At 37.2% G+C, this 24,002-nt stretch overlaps 2 protein-coding genes across 3 annotated transcripts in view; one reads left to right on the top strand and one right to left on the bottom strand.

Annotated features, from left to right (window-relative positions):
• The window catches only part of LOC107196871 (uncharacterized protein C14orf132), an 893,178-nt gene that overhangs the window by 366,687 nt on the left and 502,489 nt on the right, over positions 1-24,002 (top strand).
• Positions 1-24,002, bottom strand: part of si:cabz01090165.1 (LRR and FN3 domain-containing protein) — a 391,809-nt gene that overhangs the window by 170,984 nt on the left and 196,823 nt on the right. For both annotated transcript variants that reach the window (XM_049483443.1, XM_049483442.1), the window contains exon 3: positions 22,850-22,986. The gene's annotated coding sequence lies outside the window, so the exon portion shown is untranslated. The remainder of the gene's footprint in view (positions 1-22,849; positions 22,987-24,002) is intronic.

Below are 24,002 nucleotides of genomic sequence, written 5' to 3'. Positions count from 1 at the left end.
GAAATGGCTGAAATAACCAAATAATGCAAAGAAAACAAGTTTTAAGAGTTCAATATTCAATAAATCAATATTTGGTGGAATAATCCTGGTGGTTTTTAATCCGTTTTTTTTTTCATGCATCTTGGCATCATGTTCTCCTCCACCAGTCTTACACACTGCTTTATAAAAATGTATGCTTAGTATTTTTTTTATGAAACTGCTTTTTATAATAAAAATATACTTTTTCTAAATATGCCCGAGGAGCCAATATTTCTGCAATAAAACTTCACTGTAGTGAAATTTGCTACAAAGCAATAATTTTGCATTGATAAAACTGTGATGATGAACTTTTATGTGTTAAAATTAAACATTACTATACTATAAAAAAGTACTATACAAGTCTAAATAATGAGTCCACACTTGTGTAAAAACTCTTAAAACTCAGCTTTTACTTTCCTTTTTACTATTAAATGTTTATTACTCGCTTATTCATGCTTAATAATTAATTTGTAAACATTTTATATTATTATATTATTATTTTATTTTATATCTCAATAGACTTTTGATTAACTTTTATGTGTTAAAAGTATGCTTAAAAAGTTTACTTTAGTTAGTTTAGTGTAGTAAAAAAAGCATTACAGGTGATGCTTGCAGCAATTAGATAGATAGATAGATAGATAGATAGATAGATAGATAGATAGATAGATAGATAGATAGATAGATAGATAGATAGATAGATAGATAGATAGATAGATTGGTGCAGAATTGGGTAAAAGTACTACTTTATTTATCACACTTTATTGTGTTTATAACGTTCTGTTGGACTGATTACAGAAATATACTTCAAATGTATTAAATAGTGGTGAAAATAACATCTGAATAGTATGTTTGTTAGTATAAATTTAGTTCAAATTAAAGTAGTAATTATGTACAAATTAGTGAACCCAAAATAACATAACTTAAGTACAGACCAATGCTGCGATCGTAGATCGGAACCTTGAGTGTATTATTGTGATATATTTATACCACAGTTCCATTATCATTGTTTATTGAAAGATTTAAAAAAAGAGTTAAAGAGGAGGAGAAAATAAGATCTGTTTGGTTATAAAAACGCCGCCAGTTAAAATAGTTCCATTGCTGCTCTGTTTGTAGCTGTGCTGTTTGGTTTGTATTTGGCTTGTAAGCGCTGTAATACCGTAATACATGGAGAGCTTTGGTTACAGTGCATTACTGGCTGATAATGGTACTCATAGAACCCCTCTCAGCCAATCACATTGCAGGGTCGGAACTAACTGTGGTATAATTTTATTTTTTTATATCAAGGAAGAAGAATAAAGTTATAAAGATTAAAACATGGGTGGAAAAATTTGACTCCTACACATAAAACACAATCAGTTTAACCCTTAAAACCCTACGGACGGATTTTCCGTCCAAAATCTCACCTTGTGTTCTTATCTTAATTACTCAGGAATCCCTTCACACATAAACATAATCCATATATGGTTAGAAAGGGCGGAGCTTACTCTTTCTAAAAATAGTGATCACATCCCAGTGCGGTAAAGCTAAATCTACAAGAAACCCATTGAGAGAAAAACACCTAAAAAAGTGAAAAATCTCCTTCCCCAACCAATATTATTTACCTTTAGTGCTTCAAACATATTTATATGATGTTTTAATCAAACCAAATAATATCAGTAAATAAAGACCCAAAAGTGTTCACAGAAAAAGTGTAAAACTCAAACTCAAGCTTTACTCAAACTAAAGCTAGGTATGGTGTGCGCACTAATTTATATAGTTTTTATTTTACTCGCACATTTTTACTAAGTACTTATTTTTGCACTAAACTTTTTTATTTATTTATTTAAACTAAAAAGTTTACATTTTTATATATACTGTAGTTTTCTTTGTGTGTCCTGATTAAAATACTGAAAGGTATAGGCTGCTCTGAGTGTCTTTAGATTTTTAGTATCTACATGTATCCTAGAGGTGTGATTATTGATTATCAAGAATAAATAAATAACTCCCCCTGATGCTGTTTCTCCATGTATTTTATCAAAGTAATAATTAATAATCCATGTAATGAACTCAAATCATCAATATTATTATGCTTTTTAAACTCATAAACACTCTAGTTTAACCATTTTTTAAAATATATCTTAGGTGTAAATATATTTAAAGTCTATACATTCAAAAATAAGTTAAAAAAAAAAACAGGCGCTTGGTAAAATTGTGATCAAAACATGATCAGTTCCAGGAAAATAGAACAATTCTGCTTCCTTTTACATTTTAAATGATGATATTTTTGATCAGCCGTATGTCTTCTGGAGTAAAAGAGATCAGGGCATGTGTCTGTCTGATATAATTACTGTGTTATAAGACCTGAAAAAGAGGAAAATCTCTCTATATCTTTTTACTATGTAAAGAATAAGCTTGGTTTCGTTTGCAGATACTGTTTCAGTACTCAGTGAGATGTTGTTCTGCTCTCGACACTCGAATTCCTGCTTCATCTCCTGCAGTCGGGCTGGATCCTCATCGTGGATACGAGCCGAATCCCAGCGAGTCTGAGCTGCAGCACATCTACTGGAACTACAGATCCTCACTGTGATCCTGTCATCCCTGTTCACAGCTCCCCCAACGCTCCATCTGCCGGAGAATCCGCGCTCAGGATCCGGGTGAGTAGTTATCATTCCTGGCTTTACGCTGCACACCTGACTCGCCTCTCTGATTTCTACTGAGTTCCTCCCGAAAACATCCTGAAAATTCAGCTCTCTGTCTCTAAAACTGACTCCTGCATCACTTCCCCAGCTCTTCAGACGCTCTGAGTGTTTGTAAACCAAGATAATTTGGATAAAAATGGCAAAAAAGTACTTTATGTTTGTCTGAAAAGGAGAAAATACTCATTTCTTTATACCAAACAATGCAGATTTTGATAATGCAATCAGCAAGGGTTTGGCACATTTTAAGTGCTCAATAACAACCTTCAAATAGTAATTTTAAAATAGCTTTAAATAAAAATATGTCTAGTCTATAATCTAATGCAGTGGGCAACAAAGGGGTAAAAAAACATTTGTTTAAGGAATAACATTTTGTTGGCTTAAGGGTTAGAAAAGCAGGATTTGGACCAGTATTCTGCTTGTTTGACCCTCATAGCCTTTTTCTATATAAAGTAAAATATAGTGCATCTATTTTTTGGTTCATAATTGCCATTTTTGTAAATTTCTGTAAGCTACCCTGGGGGCAGACAAATCAAAAACATAAAAGAAAATCACTATTCGAACCAGAATTTGGCTGGTTTGACTCCTATAGGCTTTATGAATATAAAGTAAATGATATTGCATATATTCTTTGGTTCATAATTGCCATTTCTGTGATTCTCTATACGCTACCCTGGGGGCAGACATAGCCAAAAGTTTAAGGAATCACGTTTTGAACCAGATTTTGTCTGGTTTGACCATCATAGACTTTATTTATATAAAATAAAGCATATTGCATCTATTTTTTGGTTCATAAATGCCATTTCTGTGATTGCCTATAAAAAAAAATCACATTTTGAACCAGAATTTGTCTGGTTTGACCCTCATGACCTTTATTTATATAAAGTAAAGCATATTGCATCTATTATTTGGTCCACAATTGCCATTTCTGCCAATTCTCTTATGCTACCCTGGGTGCAGACAAAGCCAAAAGTTTAAGGAAACATGTTTTGTTGGCTTAAGCATTGGAGAAGCAGGTTTTGGACCAGAATTTTGCTCGTTTGACCATCATGGCCTTTATGTATATAAATTAAAACATATTGCATTTATTTTTTGGTCCATAATTCACATTTCTGTGATTCCCTATATGCTACCCTGGGGGCAGGTTTAGCCTAAGGGTTACAAAAGCAGGTTTTAAACCAGAATTTGGCTGCTTTGACCAACATAGCCTTCATGTATACAAATAAAAACATATTGCATCTGTTTTTTAACCCATAATTATTATTTCTGTGATTCCCTATATGCTACCCTGGGGAAGACATAGCCAAACGCCAAAAGAAATCACGTTTTGAACCAAATTTTGTCTTGTTTGACCATTATAGCCTTTATGTATAAAAAGTAAAACATATTACATCTTATTTTTTGGCCCATAATTGCCATTTTTGCCAATTACTATATAATACCCCGGGAGCAGACATAACCTAGAGTTTAATAAATCATGTTTTAAATCAGAAATTGGCTGGTTTGACCCTCATAGCCTTTTTGTATATAAAGTAAAACATATTGCATCTATTTTGTGGCTCATAATCACCATTTCTGTGATTCCCTATATGCTACCCTGGAGGCAGGCATGGTCTAAGGGTTAGAGAAGCAGGTTTTGGACCAGATTTTGTCCTGTTTGACCATCATAGCCTTTATGTATAAAACGTAAAAACATATTGCATCAATTTTTTTGGCCCATAATTGCCATTTCTGTGATTCCCTATATGCTACCCTGGGGGCAGACATGGCCTTAAGCTTAAAGAATCTCGTTTTAAAACATTTTTTTTTCTAGTTTGAACCCGATATCCTGTATGTATATAAAGTAAAACACATTGCATCAATTGTTTTGGCCCATAATTGCCATTTTTGCCAATTCATATATGCTGCCCTGGAGGCAGACATGGCCTAAGGGTTAGAGAAGCAGCTTTTAAACCAGAATTTGTCTGGTTTTGCCTCCAAAAGGCTGGCAAATGTTTGTCGCATGATATTAGTGAGTGTATGTTAGGTGCAAAGAAAAGTTGTATCTTGCTGTAAATGTATATATATATATATTGCCATATGTTGTTTTTTGTTGTATATATTTCTGTGTGGGTGGTCCTCTGGACTCTAACAGCAGTAACTCCATGCAGATGCTGATGTTGATCAGATTGACCTCATCAGTTTCTGCATCCAGATGTTATTGTGGATACTTGTGTTCTGGGGGAAGCCCAGGTGCTGGTGCCGCATGGACCGGGCTCTGATTGGACCGCTGGTGATGCCGGTGTTTACCACCCCTGACCTGCAGCAGCTGTGTATTTAGAGAGGGCGGGGTATAAAGGTGGTCCTGGGTCTCTGTGTCCTGAGGGCAGGAAGAGGACATGTCCCCAAAGACACTTACAGCTAATCCACTGCCTTATCCTCCTCACCGCTAACGCTATACTGCTCTATCGCTCTACTGCGGGATTTACTTCTGCATGAATAAAACAGAGAGAAGAAACGAGAGAGCGACAGCATTAATCCATGCATATGAAGAGAAGAGAGAGAGAGCAGGCCATTAGCATAGGAAGCGTAGAGTAGAGCGAAAGAGAGAGAGAGAGAGATTTAAAGATGTGCTTTCTCTGATTTTACCAAATTAAAAACCTCTGGAATATAATCAAGAGGAAGATGGATGATCACAAACCATCAAACCACCATACTGAACTGCTTAAAGCAGGGGTGTCCAAACTACGGCCCGCGGGCCATTTGTGGCCCGTTTCCTTTTTTGGAGCGGCCCACGAGGTACTTTAGAAATAGAATGAAAGTTGGCCCGCTGTTAAGCAGCTTTTTATAATGTGAGATTCAAAGTTTGAACGCTAGGTGTCAGAAACGGGCCAAAGAGTCTAAAAGCGGAGAGAGTGCACATTTCTAGCGCAGAAAAACGGGCCAAAGAGTCTAAAAGCGGAGAGGGTGCGCATTTCTAGCGCAGAAAAACTGGGCAAAAGAGTCTAAAAGCGGAGAGAGTACGCATTTCTAGCGCAGAAAAACGGGGCAAAGAGTCTAAACGCGAAGAGAGTGCGCATTTCTAGCGCAGAAAAACGGGCCAAAGAGTCTAAAAGCGGAGAGAGTGCGCATTTCTAGCTCAGAAAAACAGGGCAAAGAGTCTAAAAGCGGAGAGAGTGCGCATTTCTAGCTCAGAAAAACGGGCCAAAGAGTCTAAAAGTGGAGAGAGTGCGCATTTCTAGCACAGAAAAACGGGCCAAAGAGTCTAAAAGCAGAGAGAGTGCACATTTCTAGCGCAGAAAAACGGGCCAAAGAGTCTAAAAGTGGAGAGAGTGCACATTTCTAGCACAGAAAAACGGGCCAAAGAGTCTAAAAGCAGAGAGAGTGCACATTTCTAGCGCAGAAAAACGGGCCAAAGAGTCTAAAAGTGGAGAGAGTGCACATTTCTAGCACAGAAAAACGGGCCAAAGAGTCTAAAAGCGGAGAGAGTGCGCATTTCTAGCACAGAAAAACGGGCCAAAGAGTCTAAAAGCGGAGAGGGTGCGCTTTTCTAGCGCAGAAAAACAGGCCAAAGAGTCTAAAAGCGGAGAGAGTGCGCATTTCTAGCACAGAAAAACGGGGCAAAGAGTTTAAAAGTTGCCGTAATAAAGGAGTTTAATATTAAGAGACATCATGAAATGAAACATTAAATTGAAAAATCTTAGTTTACACAACACAAAGATAAAGATAGTAAGTGAAGTAAAATGGAGTGTAAATGAAATAATCAGGAAAATATATTATTTAAAGTGGTATATTTCATTATTTGTTTTATTACAGAGTCTGTGGTCCGTGACTTCACATATATTTCTCCTTCTGGCCCCCAACAAAAAACGTTTGGACACCCCTGGCTTAAATTTTTGCACCAGGAGTAAAGCAGCGTAAAGTTATGCAAAAGCAGTGTGTAAGACTGGTGGAGGAGGAGAACATGATGCCAAGATGCATGAAAAAAACTGTGATTAAAAACCAACCAGGGTTATTCCACCAAATATTGATTTCTGAACTTATTTGAGGTCTGAAAGCTCTGAGTCTATGTTTTATTTCATAAACATGAATGCCATGGTGGTCAAACCAGACAAATTCTGGTTTAAAACTGGTTTTAAACTTTTGGCTTTGTCTGCCCTCAGGGAAGCATATAGGAGTTTACAGAAATGGCAATTATGGGCAAAAGAATAGGTGCAATATGTTTTACTGTATATACATAAAGATAATAAACAGAAAATAAATAGCAAAATCAGAAAAAACTGTTTCAGAAATTGAGGTGGACTTTTTTTCCAGAGCTATGTATATTTTATTTATATTTAATTTTATTTATATACAGTAAAAAATATTGCATCTATATAGTTTGGCCCATAATTGATATTTTTGTGATTCCGTATACGCTACCCTGGGGGTAGACATAGCCAAAAGCATAAGGAATCACGTTTTGAACCAGAATTTGGCTTGTTTGACCACCAAAGCATATATATATATATATATATATATATATATATATATATATATATATATATATATATATATATAAAGCAAAACATATTGCATATATATTTTCTGGCTTATAATTGCCATTTATGTGAAACCTTATACACTACCCTGGGGGCAGGCATAGCCTAAAGGTTAAATAAGCAGATTTTGGACCTGAATTTGGCTGGTTTGACACAAATGACCTTTATGTATATACAGTACAAGAAATTACATTATCTATCATTATCTATTTTTTGTCCATTATTTCCATGATTCTCTTGGGGCAGACATGGCCTATAGGTTAAGAAAGCAGGTTTTAGACTCATTTAACATAGTTTTAAGCCAGAACTTGCATAGTGTGGGATAGAACAAATAAATATGGCTTAGATTAAATGGTAATGTCTGACATTTATTACATTAGATTATATATAGCTAAAATTTGTTAGTTACATTGTTATTATAAATAAATAATTGTAAATTATTCAGTTATTCAGTTGCATAAAGTGATACACAGAAAAATGAAAAGAGGGAAACAAACGAAGAAATGAAAACTAGGAATTGTGCAAGAAACACAAAACACACACAATCCCGAGAAATCCCAGAATGCAACAGGGGGAGTCTGATCCGAATGTGGAGGAGCGCCGCTTTCATTAGAATCCCAGACGGACGCATTTGTCAGGGATTATCTCCGTGTCCAGCGCTTAATTAGCACTGTGCCACCACACTGCCCTCCTCAACCCACCCCCCCTGCCACCCCCGGCTCCCCTGCCACCCCCGGGCACAGCTGGCAGCGGCGGGCACCTGCTGGTGGGCAACCAGGACTCGCAGCCCACAGCCGTGAGGGAGGGGGGGAGGGGGGGCGACTGCCAAACGCCAACCAATAACCCATTCCCCTGCCCACACAAAAAGCTTAAACTAACACACACACACACACACACACTCATACACACACTTATACACACACACACCCTGAGCCAAGAAGCCGATGTGGTGTGCAGTGTGGCTTTCACAAATCTGCTCCTGCTGCTCACTGGCAGATACGGCCCTCTGCATTTCACAAATGAGCTGTTTCCCGGTGTGTGTGTGTGTGTGTGTGTGTGTGTGTGTGTGTGTGCGCGCACAATACATATCACTACAATGCACTTTCACTAATCATCATCAAAGGCATAATTGCAAAAACAGAACAGAAGGAAGATAAAAGTTACCAGAAACAATAAACTATTATAAATTACATGCATGTCAATAGTAAAGTAATTGCTATGTAACTAATAGTAATGTATTCCCTGTTACAGATAAATTACAGAAATGTATTTACAGTAATTACAGCCGTGTTATTACATCTATAAAGCAACTTTATAGATAATACTATATTGTTCCTTTGTTGCTTTCTTTCTGTGCATAACTGCATTAAGTTTTTTGTAAATCCAACGTTTTTATTATTTTTTAGGGCCACTTTTGACAGGGGAGGGGCATTTCCACCTAACAACACCACAGCAACCACCTAGCAACACCACGGCAACCACCTTACTATGTTGAATTATGTTGCTTGTGCTTTTTTGAGTGATACAGGGTACAGTTTTCGCACAATAGATGTTTTTAGATTTTTAGGACATTTTCCAGAAATCTCCAGAAATTTCTGTAAAGAGCTGAATATTTAAATAATTAAAAAAAAATTATTAAGCAAATAACTAGCTTTATTATTGCCTTTTTGAAAACCGTGTAGTTACACATTAGTAACAATACAATAACAATGTTACAACCAATGTAAAACATATAAAATATATATTGTCTTTTGAATTCAGTTGCATAAATACATGCACCATGCAAAACTTTATAATAAGTGTCTCTAATAACTGTGTTGTTACAACATGTTATGTCTATGTTGTTCTGGGTTCTTTTGGGATCTCCTGGATGAGTTCTTTTTTGCCCTTTTGGAGTAATTTCTTTTGTTCGGTCGGCCGGTCACTCCTGGGAAGGTTCACCAGTGTTCCGTTGAGTGTTTTCTCCATTAGTGAATAATAGTGAATCACTGTGGTTCTCTGGAGTCTCAAAGCTTTAAAAATAAATGACTTTATAACCTTTTCCAGACTGATAGATGATCAATGAGTTGCCAGGTTAGTTTGGATAGTTTTTTTTCCCTTAATAAATTAAATAATAATTTAAAAAGTGCTTTTTTATATTTACTCAGATTATCTTATAGAAATGATATTATAGATTTTTGATCATCTGAAAAATGTACAAATGATAGCAATGCAAAAACACAAGAAATCTGCAAGGGGGGGAATTAAAAAATGTATTCACGCCTCTGTAAATATCATATTATTCAGCGTAAGTGGCTCAGTGACCGTATGATGCCCAAATCATGCCACGGCTGAGACGGGCACTGCCAGTTTATTAGGGCACGTCCTGCTTTAGTGCAAAACCTCGTATGTGCCGGGAATCCTTAAACAGCAGTAATCAGACTTTTAAGCCAAGCTGAGAGTAATAAAGAAGATTTAGATAAGGCTTAGTCGCCAAGCACACACACACACAATACCACACACACACTATAAAACACACTATAACACACACACACACACACACACACACACACACACACACACATGCCAACCCAAGCAAGGACAAGCTGATAAACAGTCTGCAGACACATCATCAAACTATAAAGTGCCATCACTGAATCTGTGCAATCACAGAGTGTGTGCAGGAGTGTACACATAAACAAACACACACACACACATAATACACACACACACATAATACACACACACCTCATTTGTCTCCCAGCAACTGTGCTACTTTGCATTGCAAATGAGGCGGGATGCCATAACCCAGTCGTTGGGGTATGAGCACTCAGTGTTCAAAATATTTAATTTATAACATTTCCAACCATGCATCACATTAATCACATTAATATCCACTTTACCCCATTCAGCCATAACATTCATAACATTATGACCACCTCCCAGTGTCTACACCCATCTTCTCGGCTCCACTGATCACGCAGGTCACTTTGTAGATCTTTAATTGGTGTTTAATTATTGCAGTAGTCAGTCGCAGTATTGTTCTTCTGTAAGTCTGAATAAGTCGACTTGTTATTTGTAATCTTCTTCTTCTTATTATTATTATTATTATGATAATATTTTATATTTTTATATTCATATTTGCGTTTTTTAAACAATATTCTTTTCACAGATTTCAATGTAGAATTATTTTTATTTTATTCCCTTTTATTCCCTATTCCCTATTTTATTCCCTGGAATTTTGCAGGATCGTAGAAACTTTACCAAATTACATTGCTTATGCTTTTTGGAGCCATTCGTGGTACGGTTTTCGTAAAATGGAAATTTTTTAGTTGTTTTCAGAGCCAATTTTGGGGAGGATTTCCCCTGGAGAGAGAGAGAAATCCTAGCAACAACATAGCAACCACCTAGCAACACCACAGGAACCCCCTAGCAACACCACAGTAGCCACCTAGCAACACCACGGCAACCGTCTACCAATACCATAGCTCCAACTGCCTTTAGTGCGCTGCCACACTTTAATGCCTGAGTTTCAGTGAAGTGGGCGGGGCTACACTACTGTTTTATTGGCTTGTAAACATATTCATTGGCTGGTTCTTGCTCTATTCTGATGGACAAAAATTAGTGTCAATTAGGGTTATGTGCAACACAATGTTAAAAAAAGAAACCACCTAGCAACACCACAGCAACCATCTACCAACACCACAGCAACCTGAACTACTGAATTCCGTTGCTTGCTAAGTTGGCATGGAAAATCAAACTTGCTGTTTTTTTCTTATTATTATTTTCTTATTATTATTTTCTTATTATTATTATTCTATTCCTGTTTTTTTTTTTGCGTTACTCTTCCCACAGCTTTCAACATGGAAACGCAGAGTTTTGCAGAATGGTAGGAACTGTACTGTATGTCGCTTTTTGGAGCAATATGTAGTACAGTTTTCGTAAATCTGGCCTTTTTAGCCGTTTTTAGGGTTTTAAAGGGTTAAATTGACTAAAAATATAGCGAGTGTTGTGCTACAGTACACGAGTTTGATTGATGTGAAATGTGTGATTGAAGGCTAGTCAGCAGAACTTAAATTAGGCCAACTAAAAGCATAAAGTGAATTTTTAAGTGGTTGAGACTTAATATTTTATTATTAGAAGTTTTCATACAAATAAAAAAAGAATAATCTGAAAAAGTAAAAGTTTTAGTCAGCACAACTGTTGGTAGTTTTCTTCAAAACTTAAGAATTGCCCTGTATGACATACATATATGTATATGTATATATATATATATATATATATATATATATATATATATATATATAAAACCAAGAATCTATAAAGTGCTAAATAAGGCTGTGATATACATTGACCTCTATGTGACCATTAAGATCAGGAGATTGCTGGTTAGAATCCCGGCCATGCAACTTGCCATCAGCAATCTCTCTGGGTGGGTACAGTACAGTAGATGGCGCTCTCTCTTTCCACTCATCACTCCTAGGGTGATGTGGATCAGCACAAGGCTGCGTCTGTGAGCTGATGTATCAGAACCGAGTCTCTGCGCTGCTTTCCTCCGAGCGTTAGCGCTGGGATGCTATTCGGTAAAAAGGTTCAAAAAGAGGCGGAGTCTGACTTCACGTGTATCGGAGGAGGCGTGTGCTGGTCTTCTTCACCCTCCTGGTGTGTTGGGTACTTGGGGAGAAAATGGGATAAAAATTAAAAAAAGAAATAAAAAAAGATGCTGAATTCATGCAGACCTGGCAACCCACGACTACAGAGCAGGCTTCTCTAGGCTTTTAGAAGCTTAAAGCAGTAAAAAAAATGAACATCTTCACAATCTGCAGCTATTTATTAAAACTGAATCAGCCTGCCAGCAAACATTAGATGACAATTTGTCATTAAAATGAACTCTCAAACCAGAGGTCATTAATATTGTGAGCGGCTCAGAAATCAGAGATTACCCTATCACCCTCCATTTAATGAATTTCCAGCCAAGGAATCGTCATTTATCAGAGAAATAAATATAATTGTGGTTTACGCAAGCCTGGCGAAAAGCGAATTCAATGGAAAAATGAGGAAAAAACACTGGAATTAAAAGAAAAACTAAATTAAAATAATCTGGAATATAATCAAGAGGAAGATGGATGATCACAAACCATCAAACCACCAAACTGAACTGCTTGAATTTTTACACCAGGAGTAAAGCAGCATAAAGTTATCCAAAAGCAGTGTGTAAGTGTCACGTCTTAGCCCTGTCTCATGTCTCTGTGTGTCTTCCCCACGTGACCTGTGCCTCTCTGTGTCTCCTGTCAGTAGATTTCCACCATGTGTGTCTCATTTGTAGCTCCGCCCCTTCCCCAGGTGTTTCCAATTCTAGTGTGTTTTATGTTTCTATAAATAGCCCTCCTCTGCCACCTTGTCCTCCGTCGGTCTTTGCACCTTCCCATGTCGTTTTGTCTCTCAGCGTTTCTCTGTGTTTTCATATCCCGTTTCCTAGTTCAGTGTTTATCTCGTTTTACTTCTAGCTCCTTGTATATTTTGCTTCTTTTCTCCCTTGCCCAGTTTAGTTAATCCTGTCTTGTTTTAGTTCCTTGTTTGTTAGTATTTGGTTTATTTTATTATTTGGTTATATTTGTTCTGTTTAGTTATTTTAGTCTTGTTTCAGTTACTCGTTTGTTTCTTTAGTCTCCCTGTTTTGTTATCGTTAACCCCTTATTTGTTTTGGTTATTGGTTATTTGTGTATCTTTGTTTCCTGTTACTTGTTCCTTGTTTTCTTGTTATTTATTTATTAAATTATTATTTATTTTCACCCTACCTGCACTTGTGTCCGCCTCCTCGTCTCCCTGCCTGGGTCATCCGTGACAGTAAGACTGGTGGAGGAGAACATGATGCCAAGATGCCTGAAAAAAAAACTGTGATTAAAAACCACCAGGGTTATTCCACCAAATATTGATTATTTCTGAACTCTTTAAAAAAAATACTAAGGGCAACATTTCTCCCAAATTCCAAATACAAATATTGTCATTTAGAGCATTTATTTGCAGAAAATGAGAAATGACTAAAATATGAAATAATGCAAAGAAAACAAGTATTTATAAGAGTTCAGAAATAATCAATAATTGGTGGAATAACCCTGGTTGGTTTTTAATCACAGTTTTTTTCATGCATCTTGGCATCATGTTCTCCTCCACCAGTCTTACACACTGCTTTTGGATAACTTTATGCTGCTTTACTCCTGGTGCAGAAATTCAAGCAGTTCAGTTTGGTGGTTTGATGGTTTGTGATCATCCATCGTGTTCCTGTATAGCTTTAATACTGACTTCGTTATTAAATGTACAAGGTAAAAAATATTAAAAAGAAAGAAACTGCAAACGTTTATAATGTAAAAAGATGAAATAACATGATAGATAAAGTAGAGAGTTATTCACTCACCTATACTCCCATAAAAATGCTCGGCAAACATCCTGATAAAAAAAATAAAAAACGCTCACTAAATGATGAATGTAGTTTGTGAATCCTCGAGTGGCCATCTGTCTTCAGTAATGACAGCTGCAGCGGATTCTACTGACATTTTTATTTTAATTGCAGATGCAGAACACTTTATATAATCGCTGTACAGGAGTGCCGCCAACACTCCCGTGCCCTCGCCACCAAACTCAGCAGAGAGATGGCACAGGTAAACGCAGGGCACCCACTGCTCCTCTGATTTTATTCTTCAAACTATTCCTTCCTCAAAGGTTCAGAGTTGTAGTTTTCAGAAGATGAATTTATTCGTTCATTGTCGTCCTTGTTCTACTCATGCATGTTGAATTTATTGCTTTCATTTCAGGAATTTACTATAGATAAACCTTCAACCGTGCATCATCCAGCTTGATTTAGGGCGTGTCGATGTGCCTGTCTTTGGTATCGTAACGTCGGGAAAAGTACACCTTGCTTGGGGAAAAATACATGCAAAGCAAAAGTCATGTACTAATTCTCTAATACTTATACCAACGTGAAATAAACCAATCAGAGTGTCACTTACTCATCATTCTCTTTAAGAGTAGAACCAGGTGAGCTCTGACTTTGGTGGATTGCTATTGTAACGGTGCAGCTACCTGGACGTGTTCAACAAACTCTTCACAGCAGAGGAAACTGAGCTGCTGGTTTACGGGAACAGCAATGTTATTTTATTTACGTTTCTGTTTATTGTTGTTGTACCTAAATGTACACTAATTGGGGATGCACCTGTGTTGCTAAGATAGCAATGAACATCTGACTATTGACGCCTGTCCAGGTAACGTCAGTACTTTTTACTCTTATTCTGTTTCTTATTAAAATAGAAGCAGTTTCATTTTTTAAGTACTGGAGAAACAGATTTATCTTGTAAGTTAACTGTTTGTTGAGCGGTGCTGTACTGTGAACTGCCAGCAGGGTGTAAGGGAAGAAATGATAGAGTTGGATCTCAAAACTCCAACTCCCAGAATCCCCGGTGGTGATTAGCGCCAACCGTCTACACCTGTGTAGCACTCTATAAAAACCTCCAGTCGAACCTCAATTCTCTGTCGCACCTTTGTAGAGCGCCTATGCTTACGTTACATACTGCTTTCCGAGTTCTTGCCAATATACACAACCCTACTTCTTACACCAATCCTTACCTGAACACACCTCATTTCCATAACACCACGCCCATCAGTGTAGATAGAGAAGCTCTGCTGCTGTTTAAACCAGGCAGGAGGAAGGAGTGAAAATAGACTGTTGGTGGGGTGTAAGATTGCAATGAGCATCACGACACTAAGATGTTTAAAACCTCCAGCAACAATGCTGTGTTTGATCGACTGGTACGAGCACTTATAACAACAAAGTATCCTACATGATCAGTGAAGCTGATGCTAATGCCAATAGATAAGCCGAATTATCAGCTTGCTCACACTTTGTGCATCCTTTTTCAAAAGCAAATAAACATTTATGAATGTTTATAATTATATAAAATGAACTATAACTTGATATAGAACTTGTTTTATGTCAGTAGTAGCACTCCATAAAAACCCCAGTCATAATCAATTCTCTGTCGCACCTTTGTAGAGTGGCAGCCGAAAAACGAAACAAAACAAATTTATGATTATACGGTCTATGCTTCCATTACGTACTGTATTTTTAAGTTTTTGCCAATACACAAGCCTACTTCTATTCTTTCTTCTATTCGAAACAACAATTCCTACTCAACATAATCACGCAAACCATGACACAGTCAATCCATAACCTTCTTTATTTAAACCCTCAAAAATCCAGAACAGAACCAGGCTGTAGATCAGAACCATTTTACCTGTTTTTTATTATTACAGGTTGTAAATCAGAAGAAAAGAGCAGCTCATGAGTGAAACTCTGCAAACAGAACATCTGCTTTCATAAATGTATTTGTTCAACTACAACTTACTATAGAACTTGTTTTATGTCAGTAGTAGCACTCTATAAAAACCCCAGTCAAAGATCAATTCTCTGTCGCACCTTTGTAGCCTAATATTACGTTTCATACTATATTTCCTAGTTTTTGCACGCAAACCTTTACACAGTCAATCCATAACCTTCTTTATTTAAACCCTCAGAAATCCAGAACAGAACCAGGCTGTAGATCATAGAGTGCCTATGCTTACATTATGTACTGTATTTCCAAGTTCTGTACTATAAAAACCCCAGTCAAAATCAACTCTCTGTCGCACCTTTGTAGAGTAGAAGCCAGTAACAACAAAGAAAACTAAACAAAACAGAACAAATATACGATATATTGCCTATGCTTCCATTACGTACTGTATTTCCAAGTTCTTGCCAATATACAATTATACTTCTAACACCAATCCTTCCTCAACTTGGTCACGCAAACCATTTGTAGAGTGGCAGCCGGTAACAACGAAGAAATCATAACAAAACAGAACAAATGTATGATATATTGACTATGCTTACATTACACACTGTATTTCCAAGTTCTGTACTCTAAAAACCCCAGTCAAAATTAACTCTCTGTCGCACCTTTGTAGAGTGACAGCCAGTAACAGCAAAGAAAACTAAATGTAACTAAAGAAATGTACGATTATATTGCCTATGCTTATGTTACATACTGTATTTCGAAGTTCTTGCCAATATACAACCCAACTTCTAACACCAATCCCAGTGTAAATGTTGTGCTTTCATAAATGTTTGCGATTGAATTTGTTTTGTCAGTAGTAGCACTCTATAAAAACCCCAGTCAAAGATCAATTCTCTGTCGCACCTTTGTAGAACATCTATGCTTACGTCACATACTGTATTTCCATGTTCTTGCCAATATACAAGCCTACTTCTATTCTTTCTTCTATTCGAAACACTAATTCTTACTCCAGAGCAGAACCAGGCTGTAGATCAGAAGAAAAGAGCAGCTCCTGGGTGAAAATGTTGTGTTTATAAATGTTTATAAATGTATACAATGAACTACAACTTGCTATAGAACTTGTATATAGAACTCTCTGTCGCACCTTTGTAGAGTGGCAGCCGGTAACAACAGAAAACAAAATGATATGCTTCCGTTACATACTGTATTTACTGTATAAGTTCTTGCCAATATACAACCCAACTTCTAACACCAATCTTTACTTAACTAGGTCACACCAATCAGGACACAGTCAATCCATTTATCTGGTTTTATTACAGGCTGTAGATCAGGAGAAAATAGCAGCTCCTGAGTGAAACTCTGCACACCATGTAAATGTTTTGCTTTTAAAAATGTATATAATGAACTACAACTTGCTAAAGAACTTGTTTTATATCAGTAGTAGTACTCTATAAAAAATCAATCCTCTGTCGCAACTTTGTAGTATGCCTATGCTTACGTTACGTACTGTTTCTCCAAGTTCTTGCCAATCTACAACCCAATGTCTATTCTTTCTTCTATTCAAAACACTAATTCTTACTCAACTAGATCACGCAAACCATGACACAGTCAATCCATAACCCCATAACCTTAATTTAAATCAGTAGTAGCACTCTATTAAAACCCCAGTCAAAAATCAATTCTCTGTCGCACCTTTGTAGAGTGCCTATGCTTACATTACAGCCTATATTTCCTAGTTTTTGCACGCAAACCGTGACACAGTCAATCCATAACCTTCTTTATTTAAACCCTCAGAAATCCAGAGCAGAACCAGGCTGTAGATCAGGAGAAAAGAGCAGCTCCTGGGTGAAACTCTGCACACAGAACCATTTTACACTTCTCAGAAAGCTTTCTCACGTCCAGGATTAAGAGCAGTGTCCTATTATGTGCTATCGGGCCCCTGGGGACTCTGAGACCCTCGCCGCCGGAGCCTCGGTTCCCCCACCGCGAGTCCGGATCGATCCGGCCGCTGCAGAAATGGAGCTGTATCAAAAGGTCGAGTCCCGCCCCGCCGAGCCTCCGTCTCGCGCCTGGCAAACCTCCCACTCTCTACAAGACTGTCCCAGGTGGGCTCTTTACTGCAGGACCGTCCTGCAGCCTCCTGCGGCGCTGCGATGATGTCGAAACCGCAGGAAACGCTGCGACTGACTCCAGGAACGAAGCCGAGAAAGCAGAAGAGAAAAATACCAAAGCAGACTGTAGTGAAACAGAACCGCAGTACTGATCTGTAATAATAGGGGCTGTATGTTCTATATATGCATCACTATCCACAAACCCAAGGATATATATGTATATATAGAAATAATGATAAAAAAGGAATATAACGAGTGCAGAGCAGCTAAAACGGGCCCGAGCTTCAGAGTGGTCCTTGTGCAGAGTCCTCATAAAGCTGGAGAAGTCTACCACTATTATTACCATCATCATGCTTTCAAATAAACCACATTCTTCCACTGAAATCCTTTCACTGAAGTGCTCATGGGTAATGTATGGGTAAGTTCACTCTGAAGCTGTTATTTTAACAATTGTACTTATTTCCAGTCATGCAAGAATAGCATCATACTCTGTACCAAACCATTCATGAACCCATTAAACTTGTAATTCTAATTCTAATTGTACCACATCAAGAAAATCAATGGATTCTTCATTTTTAAGTGTATTTGTTATAAATGTTGTATCTTTTTGTAATTGTGGTTGTTTCTAGAGTTTGGCATCTATCAATATTAGCTTTGAATGTTCTGAGTAAAAGACCTTTATTGCATTTTCTTAAGTGGCTTTGAATGAGAGTTTCTACTAAATGCTGTTAATGTAAAAGTAATAAATGTAGGCTACATTTTTTTATTTTTATTTTATCTAGAGTTTGGCGCCTATAAAAGTGAATGACTTTTATTGCATTTTAGTAAGTGGCTTTGGATGAGAGTGTCTACTAAATGCTGTTAATTTAAAAGTAGTAAATGTATGCTCCATTTGTTTTGGGAATTTTGGTTTTATCTAGAGGTTGGCTTCTATCAATACCAGCTTTCTATGTTAAAAGTGTATGACTTCTACTGCATTTTCATTAGTAGTTTTAAAATTAAAATTTTGGTTTTATCTAGAGTTTGCGATCTACCACTACTAGCTTGGGGGTCTACCCATACTAGCTTTTTGTTCTGAGTGAATGATTTTATTGCATTGTGTAAGTGGCTCTGGATTAGAGTTTCTACTGAATGCTGTAAATGTTAAAGTATTAAATGTAGACTACATTTCTTTGGACTCTGGGTTGTATTTAGAGTTTGGCTTTGTTCAATACTATCTTTTTATGTTTGGAGTGAAAGACTATGCATTTTTGTCAGTGGCTCTGTATAAGAGTGTCTAACAAATGCAGTAAATGTAAAAGTAATAATTGCAGGCTACATATTTTGGGGATCTTGGTTGTATCTACAGTTATCAACACCAGCTTTCTATGAGTGTTTGACTTCTACTGCATTTTCATTAGTAGTTTTAAAATTAAAATGTTGGTTTCATCTAGAATTTACAATCTACCACTACTAGCTTTGGATGTTCTGAGTAAAAGACTAAGAATTTTTATAAGTGGCTTAGGATGAGAGTGTCTCTCTCAAACATGGGGATCGCAGACAATGCGCTGTCATGGTTCAGATCGTACCTCACTGGGCGCTCGTTCAAGGTGTCGTGGCAAGGACAGCTGTCCTCAGCCCGCTCCTTATCCACTGGGGTTCCCCAAGGTTCGGTACTGGGTCCCCTTCTCTTCTCAATATACACCACCTCTCTTGGTCAGGTTATCCACTCACATGGTTTTTCCTACCATTGCTTTGCTGATGACACCCAGCTATACCTGTCGTTCTCACCTGAAGATCACTCAATCTCTGCACGGATATCGCAGTGTCTCTCTGACATATCCTCATGGATGAAGGAGCATCACCTTCAATTAAATCTCTCAAAGACTGAACTTCTGGTTATACCAGCAAAACCATCTTTTCAACACAACTTCTCTATAAGTATCGACTCTCTCTCTCTCTCACCGACAAAGGTTGCTAGGAACCTGGGTGTTCTGGTTGATGACCAACTCTCCTTCACGCACCATGTGGCCTCAGTTGCACGGTCCTGCTGCTTTGCGCTCTATAACATCCAAAAAATTAGACCGTTCCTGACGCAACAGGCCACTCAACTCCTGGTGCAAGCGGTCGTCATCTCACGCCTCGACTACTGCAATGCCCTGCTAACTGGCCTCCCGGCCTGTGTAGTAAAACCACTCCAGATGATCCCGAACGCAGCAGCACGTCTGGTCTTCAACCAGCCAAAACGGGCACATGTCACCCCGCTGCTCATTGAGCTCCATTGGCTACCAGTTGATGCTCGCATCAAATTCAAAGCTCTTACAATCGCCTACAAGGTGATACAGAACAGGCTCCTTCCTACCTGCACTCGCTCCTGAAGGCTTACGCTACCTCCCGGCCGCTGCGCTCCTCCAATGAACGTCGCCTCGCTTTACCAAACAAACATTCACACAAAGCAATCCAGACTGTTCTCATACAGAGTTCCCCAATGGTGGAACAAACTACCTTCCACTACCAGATCAGGAGAATCTCTCGCTATCTTTAATAAACTCCTGAAGACAGAGCTCTTCAAAGAGCACTTACTCTCCTAACACCTCTAACTAACTACCTTCTACTACCAGATCAGGAGAATCTCTCACTATCTTTAATAAACTCCTGAAGACAGAGCTCTTCAAAGAGCTCTTACTCTCCTAACACCTCTAACTAACTACCTTCTACTACCAGATCAGGAGAATCTCTCACTATCTTTAATAAACTCCTGAAGACAGAGCTCTTCAAAGAGCACTTACTCTCCTAACACCTCTAACTAACTACCTTCTACTACCAGATCAGGAGAATCTCTCACTATCTTTAATAAACTCCTGAAGACAGAGCTCTTCAAAGAGCTCTTACTCTCCTAACACCTCTAACTAACTACCTTCTACTACCAGATCAGGAGAATCTCTCGCTATCTTTAATAATAAACTCCTGAAGACAGAGCTCTTCAAAGAGCACTTACTCTCCTAACACCTCTAACACACTAACTACTTCTAACCTCATTTCCTTCTTCCTCTCCTTCACTCCTCTATCCTATTACTCCCCTTTGACCTCCTTTTATCCCTATCCAAAGATGTTTTTCCTTTAAACTTATTTTACATTGTACTTGACTATTGTAAGTCGCTTTGGACAAAAGCGTCTGCCAAATGTAATGTAATGTAATGTAATGTAATGTAATGTACTAAAAGCTATAAATGTAAAAGTAATTCATCTCTGCAACATTTTTTTGAAATTTCGGTTGTATCTAGAGTTTGGCACCTATCAATACTAACTTTCTATGTTCAGAGTGTATGTCTTCTGTTGCATTTTCATAAGTAGTTTTAAAATTAATATTTTGGTCTTATCTAAAGTTTGCGGTCTACCAATACTAGCTTTGGATGCTCTGAGTGAAAGACTATGCATTTCCGTTTGGTTTTGGATGACAGTGTCTACTAAAAGCTCTTAATTTAAAATTAATAAATGTAGGCTACTTTTTTGTTGGACTTTGTGGTTGTTTCTAGAGTTTGGCGTCTATCAATACTAACTTTGAATGTTCTGAGTGAAAGATTATGCATTTTAATACACAGCCAACATAACAGTGTCTACTTAAATGCTTTTAAATTTAAAAGTAATAAATGTAGGTGACATGTTTTTTTGTAATTTTGGTTGTATCAAGAGTTTGGCATCTATCAATACTAGCTTTTTATGTTCAGAGTGAAAGATTTTTATTGCATTTTCATAAGTAGCTCTAGATGAAATTGTCTACTAAATGCCATAAATGTAAAAGTAATAAATGTAGGCTACTTTTTTAGACTTTGGGTTGTATCTAGAGTTTGGCGTCTATCAATAATAGCTTTGCATGTTCTGAGTGAATGACTTTTATTGCATTTTATTGTTTGGCTCTGGAAGAGAGTGTCTAGTAAATGTTGTTAATGTAAAAGTAATAAATGTAGGCTACTTTTTCTAGACTTTGGGTTGTATCTAGAGTTTAACGTCTACCAATACCAGCTTTCTATGTTAAGAGTGACTTTTTTTGCATTTTACTATTTGGCTTTGGATGAGAGAGTCTACTAAATGCTGTAAATTTAAAAATAATAATATTTTTTGGGAAATTTTGATTTTATCTAGTGTTTGGGGTCTACCAGTACTAGCTTGGATTTTCCAAGTGAATTTTCCAGGCATTTTAATATGTGGCCAAGATAAGAGTGTCTACTAAAATGCTTTTAAACTTAAAAGTAATAAATGTAGCCGCCATTTTTTAGGGGAAATTTTGATTGTAACTAGAGTTTGGCATCTTTTAATACTAGCTTTGGATGTTCTAAGTGTGAAACTATGCATTTTAATACGTGGCCAAGATAACAGTGTCTACTAAAATGCTTTTATAATAAAATCTAGGCTTAATTTCTTTGTAATTTTGGTTTGATCTAGAGTTTGGTGTATATCAATAGCAGCTTTGGATGATCTGAGTGAAGGATTGAGCACTTCAGTAAGTGGGTCTGGATAAGAGCGTCTACTAAATGCTTTTAAATTTAAAAGTAATAAATATAGAAATCATTTCTCTTGGAATTTGGGTTTTATCTAGAGTTTGGCATCTATTAGTACTAACTTTGGATGATCTGAGTGAAAGACTATGCATTTTAATACATGGCCAAGATAACTGTGTCTATTAAAATGCTTTTAAATTTAAAATTACTAAATGTAGACTACATCTTTTTTTAATTTTGTTTGTATGTAGAGTTTGGCATCTATCAATAGCAGCTTTGTATATTCTGAGTGAAGGATAGAGCACTTCTGTAAGTGGCTCTGGATGAGAGCGTCTACTAAATGCTGTAAAAGTAAAATAATAAATGTAAGCTACCCAAAAACAGATCATTTGGGTGAGTGGGTGAGTGGGTGGCATGAGTGGATCAATTCCTGGTCTGGTTTTAATGAGCTACAAGTAGGGAGTGATTAATACAGAATCCCAGCATGCCTCTGTAATCAGTGGGGATAATTGGGGCTTCCTGAGTGTGAAACAAAAACAGTGTCACGGCTGTGGTGCGAAAACCTTTTTTCACGTCTGCTGGAGGCAAGAAAATGGTGCCAGTTCTCCACCTGGTCGCCCGTCACCTGGGCACCGCGGGACCTGAGCACAATGCCCTGTGAATAATGCACAAGCTGGCACTGCAGGCCACGCCCAGCACTGCAGGCCACGCCCACTGTAGGGGAATTAAAACCTGCCGTACCTGTGAGATGCAGCTCCTTTCTCTTTCTCTTTTTCTCTCTTTCTTTCGCTGCCTCGTTTTATATTTTCTTTTTTAGCTTCAGATCCAGATCCCTTGGAAAGATGCTGATCTCATCAATCAGTCAGTCATTCAGCAGCCTGTAAAAAGAGAGAGAAAGAGAGAAAGAAAGAAAGAGAGAGAGAGAGAAACACATTAACCCTTAAAACCCTACTGACGGATTTCCCCTCCAAAATCTCTCCTTGTGTTCTCAGCTTAATTACCCAGGAATCCCTTCACACATAAACATAATCCATATATGGTTAAAAAGGGCGGAGCTTACTCTTTCTAAAAATAGTGATCACATCCCAGTGCGGTAAAGCTAAATCTACAAGAAACCCATTGAGATAAACACCTAAAAAAGTGAAAAATCTCCTTCCCCAACCAATATTATTTACCTTTAGTGCTTCAAACATATTTATATGATGTTTCATCAGTAACCAAATAATATCAGTAAATAAAGACTCAAAAGTGTGAAACTACCTGCTTTACTCAAACTAAAGCTAGGTATGGTGTGCGCACTACTTTATATAGTTTTTATTTTACTCACGCATTTTTACTTTTAAGTAGTTATTTTGCACTAAACATTTTTATTTATTTATTTAGACTAAAAAAAAATTACATTTTTATATATACTGTAGTTTTCTTTGTGTGTCCTGATTAAAATACTGAAAGGTATAGGCTGCTCTGAGTGCAGGTTTTTAGTATCTACATGTATCCTAGAGGTGTGATTATTGATTATCAAGAAAAATAAAAATAACTCCGCCTGATGCTGTTTCTCCATGTATTTTATCAAAGTAATAATTAATAAACCATGTAATAACTATATATCATCAATGTTCTTATGCTTTCTTATAACTCATAAACACTCTAATCTTAGCATTTTTGAAAATATATCTTAGGTGTGAATATATTTAAAGTCTAAACATTCAAAAATAAGTAAAAAAAAAAAAAAAAAAAAAAAACAGGCGCTTGGTAAAATTTTGAGCAGAACATGATCAGTTCCAGGAAAATAGAACAATCCTGCTTCCTTTTACATTTTAAATGATTATATTTTTGAGCAGCCGTATGTCTTCTGGAGTAAAAGAGATCAGGGCATGTGTCTGTCTGATATAAT

The sequence above is a fragment of the Astyanax mexicanus genome, chromosome 9, assembly GCF_023375975.1.
Source record: "Astyanax mexicanus isolate ESR-SI-001 chromosome 9, AstMex3_surface, whole genome shotgun sequence".
Classification (NCBI taxonomy): Eukaryota; Metazoa; Chordata; class Actinopteri; order Characiformes; family Acestrorhamphidae; genus Astyanax; species Astyanax mexicanus.
This window is presented reverse-complemented; position numbering and strand designations above follow the sequence as displayed.